A 4,645-nucleotide genomic window follows, 5' to 3' on the forward strand; every position below is an offset into this window, starting at 1 on the left:
GACAGGCTTCCCTGGTGGCTCAGTGGTAAAGAATCCTACTGCCAATGCAAGAGACACAAGGGGCTCGGGTTCGATCCCTGGGTTGGGAAGATCCCCTGAAGAAGGAAATGGCAACCCACTCCAGTATTCTTGCCTGGAGAATCCCCCGGACAGAGGAGCTTGGCGGGCTGCAGTCCATAGGGTCGCAAAGGAGTCAGGACCTAGCAGTTCAACAACGGGCAAATAGAGTGGGGACGGGGGTTGCCCACCAGGGGGCAGCATCAGAAGCCCGAGAACTTGGCACTGGCGAGCCGACGGAAGGCTGGGGGCCCAACACCTGGGTCCTGAGAAAGAAGGGGTGTGCAGGCCTGCATTCTTGAGAGTGGAAGGGCAGGAGCCCCCCTGCTAACACAGACCCACCTCCTCCTCAGACCTAATCCAGGTACAGTGCCAGAAGCTGGCTTCTCAGCTACTCCTCTTTACAAACCTAGACCCCGCACCCACCGGGAAAAGAAAACAGGAAGTCCCTTGAGAACCGGAGCAAAGCTAACAGGAAATCAGAAACAAACTGATCACTCAAAAACTGGGACTCAAGCTCTGCCCAGCTGTGACAGCCACTCAAGCCCTCACCCTCTGTAAGCCCTGGGTTTGAAGCAGAGATTTCCTTCCAGGGCTAGCCTTCAAATTTCCACACTCAGGTGGGGAGAGACCCAGGCACAGACTGTCAGTCCCCACAGGTTCTATCTGTGGTAGCCAGCAAGTCCTTCACAGAGGAGGTGATCCAGGAAAGAGCAAAAGTTTACTAAGAAGAAATAGACAAGGTTGTGAGAGCCAGCGGTCAGTGGTCAAGGCTTCTGCCTGACCAGAAGTTCAGATGCAAAGTGGGGAGTGGTCTGAGGGGCCTAGACTGGTCAGCAAGAGATCCTGAAGGAGCTGGAATGCAATTTGGACTATAAATGGCAGCAGGAGCCATAGAAGGGCTTTGAGCAAGGGAGGGACAGGATCAGCTCAGGCACTGAAAGAGTCTAGTGGGAATCAGGGGTGGACTGAAAAGGGCAAGACTAGAGCCCTGGAGGCAAGAGAGGAGGCTGGGGACAGGGATGACAAGCCCTGAGCTGGGGCAGAAACAATGAAGGTGGGGAGCAGAAGTCGGGGTGGAGCAGCTCCCAGAGCCATTACTGAGCTTGGATAAAGAGGACTTATTGAGGGTGGAGCAGAGGTTACAGGTGAGCAAGGGGATGAAGAGGACACTCAGGTCTGCACAGGGGAGCAGGTGGACAGGGAGACTCTACTGGGAGGAGGCTCAGGGGTGTGTGAAGTAGGTGAGGTACTGAGGGTGGTTTTGCACACAGATCAAAAGGTCGTCTTCAACAGAGACAGACTCACGGACATACAGAATAGACTTGGGGTTGCCAATCGAGAGGAGTTTGGGGGAGGAATGGAGTGGGTGGTTGGGGTCAGCAGATGTAAGCTATTATATATGGAATGGATAAACAACAAGGTCCTCTGTACAGCAGGGGTCCCCAACCTCTGGGAGCTAATGCCTGATGATCTGAGGTGAAGCTGATGTAACAGTAAGTGAAATAAAGTGCACAAGAAATGTAATGGGCTTGACTCACCCTGAAATCATCCCCTGTCCCCCGTTCCGTGCAGAAAGTGTCTCCCATGAAACCAATCTCTGGTGCCAAAAATGTTGGGGACTGCTGTTGTATAACACAGCTATATTCAGTATGCTAAGCCAAAATGAAAAATTTATATATATATATATATATATAACCGAATCACTTTGCTGTACAGCAGAAATTATCACAACATTGTAAATCAACTATTCGTCAGTTAAAAAAGCCTTCATGAGACAATCCAAGAGGTGGGAGGAGTCAGAAGAGGGAGGTTCCCTCCTCTGGAAATCCTTTCCTGTCCCACTAAACTCAAAAAGGACTCTTGGACTCCCCAGCCTCTGCAAACCCCTGCACGTCAAAATATGGGTCTGTCCTCCCATCTGACCTGGGCTCCTTAAGGGCAGGGCCCAGGCCTGACTCATCTTGATCATCACCATTGCCCAGCAGGAGGCTGGGTGGATGAGTGTGTGAATGAGCGAGTGCGAGTGAGTCGCCATATGAGGAAATCAGTGAGTGAGGTACTTAACGAGGGCAGGAAGGACTGAACGCACGGGTGAGTTTAGTAGCTGGAGAAGGGCAGGGATGGAGGAATTTCTGAGATTGTGCATCCAGCTCCCCGCTGCGCCTCCAGCCTCAACAAAATCTCACCGTTTCCGTCCGAGCTGTGTCCAGAATCCCAATACTGGGTGTGCTGTGAAGGGCTTACCAGGCCAGACTCGCAGAACCTGTCCGCTCAAGAGCCGCTCCAGCGTCTACGAAGCAGACCTCCCCCCACACACACACCAACCGGCAAACACCTAGCATTTTGGCTGCCTGGCTGGACCTGCGGAGACCGCTCTATCGCGGTCCACCTTGGGCTGTGGACCCCGCCTACTAGGGAATGCTCCCTGCCCTGCGTGGCCCAAGGAGTTAGGAGACGGAGTGTCGGAGTGTCTATTGGCTGGAAGCTGGTGACTGACGTCACGGGTAGCTTATCACAGCTCGATTTCGGAGGCGTGCTCCGGTGTCAGACACGCCTCTAAAAAAGACAGACTTGGGAGCTCGCTGAGCGCGTGGGCGACTGCAGAAGGATCTTGAGTGAGGTTTCCGGCTGCAGGTAGAGCTGGACCGTTCGACGGCCTGATCCTGTCTTGAGAGAGGATGAGAGTCCGAACTCCTTGGTCCTGAGGAGGACAAACTGAGGGGCCTAGACTTCTGAGTCTGAGGGAGGAAGAGGCTGAGCGTCCGGATTCCTGATCTTGAGGAAGAGGGGAGCTGGGACCCTGAAGAATCGTGCTCCAGATTCGGGGACTCCTGAATCCCAAAGGTCCCTGGCCTGCCCAAGGATCACAGATTTGGGGGTCAGGGGTTTTTGTGGCTACGTATTGTATTGGAGCCAGAGTTCTGAGTTCCTGAGGTGGGGCTTAGACTAAAGATGAATAGGAAAAAGGCTTAGGGGAAGCTTTGGCCTTGATACTGCCCTTTACTTCATCCCTGAAAGGGAAGCCAGGGGCAGGTGCTGTGTGCAGAAAGAATCCAGAACAGGAGAAGACTTGAGACTCATGTGGAAACCAAGAGAAAAACACAGATACCAACTGAGAGAGTAAAATACTGAAAACAATAACCGCAATAGAGCTCACTTGTACGGAATTTACTGTGGCCTAGGTTCTGTGCTAAGCATTTTACATAATTATCTCATGTCTTCCTCTTAACAGCTCTAAGTGATCAGATTATTATTATTCCCACTTGACAGGTGAAAAATTGAGGCCCAGTGAGAGAGAATCAAGATCCAGATGTAAAGAGACACAAAACACAGATGGAGACAGATAATGACAGACAGGCCCAGAGAAAGAGGGAAAAGTACACAGTGAAGAAAGAAGAGGGACTGAGAGTGGGACTCCCAGGGGGTGGGGGTGGGGGTTTGGGGTCTGGGACTCCTGGAGTCTGGAGGAGGAAGGGTGAGGGAGATGACTCCCAGGTATTTCCTCCTCAACTCCCAGATACCAGGCCTCTCACTATGGGTGTTAGGCCTGACTGGGGTCGAAAATACTGATTAGGACGGAATGGGTGTGTCGCGTGTCATTATCCTATTAGGATATGACAGAAATGATTCCTGGGATGTCCCTGGTCTGGGAGAATCCTCCCCCCTTCCCCGGGCCTGCAGCCCCCCGGCCTGTGTTCTTTGATCTGCCCAGATCAGCCTCAGGGAGGATTGGAGAAGGGCAGGTCCCTCTCTGTCCCTCCCCATCGCTGGATCCCCATCACCCAGAACTGTCACTGAGGCCCACTCTGGACACAGGTGGGCCACCCTGGGGCACCAAAAGCTTTCCTGGTGGGTCTTCATCCCTTTGGGTCTCTCTGCTTTCCCCCAAGCCTTGAACCAATGCCTGCCAGAGGTCCTGGCACATTTGCAAGGGCTCACCAAATGCTTATGGAATGGATGGACAAACAGCCACATCTCTTCGTGCAGCTCTTCCTCTGTTCCCCATCTGCCATCTCTCCCTGCTTTCCCACCATGTTCTTTCTCATCCCCGCCCAGGCCTCACCTATCTCCTCTCATCTTCCCTTTCACCCTGGTGTTTCTCCTAAAGCCGCTGGGCCCACCACTCCCATTAGGGGGAAACTACAGCCAGCTGCATTGGCAGACAGATTCTTTACCCTGAGCCATGGGTTTGATCCCTGGTCCAAGAAGATCCCACGTGTGGTGGGGCAGCTGAACCCGGGCACTACAGCTACTGAGCCTGCACTCTAGAGCCTGGGAACTGCAACTACTGGGCCACACACCACAACCACTGAAGCCCGAGAGCCCTAGAGCCTGTGCTCCACAAGAGAAGCCCACACTCTCTGCAACTAGAGAAAAGCCCTCAAGACAACGAAGACTCAGAACAGCCAAAAATAAATTTTTAAATAAATAAATTTTTTTTTAATACGATGGACAGAAGAGTTCTCAAGACCCCAAATACAGGCACACCCCTGGCACCTCAGAGTCAGGAATGCAAGATCAGAACAAATATGTGTCCTCCAACACCTGCTTGGTGTGGTCTTGTATTTATACCCACACAAGCAGA

Source organism: Bos grunniens, chromosome 18, assembly GCF_055505025.1.
Source record: "Bos grunniens cultivar Pamir isolate PY7600 chromosome 18, Bosgru_T2T1.0, whole genome shotgun sequence".
Classification (NCBI taxonomy): domain Eukaryota; kingdom Metazoa; phylum Chordata; class Mammalia; order Artiodactyla; family Bovidae; genus Bos; species Bos grunniens.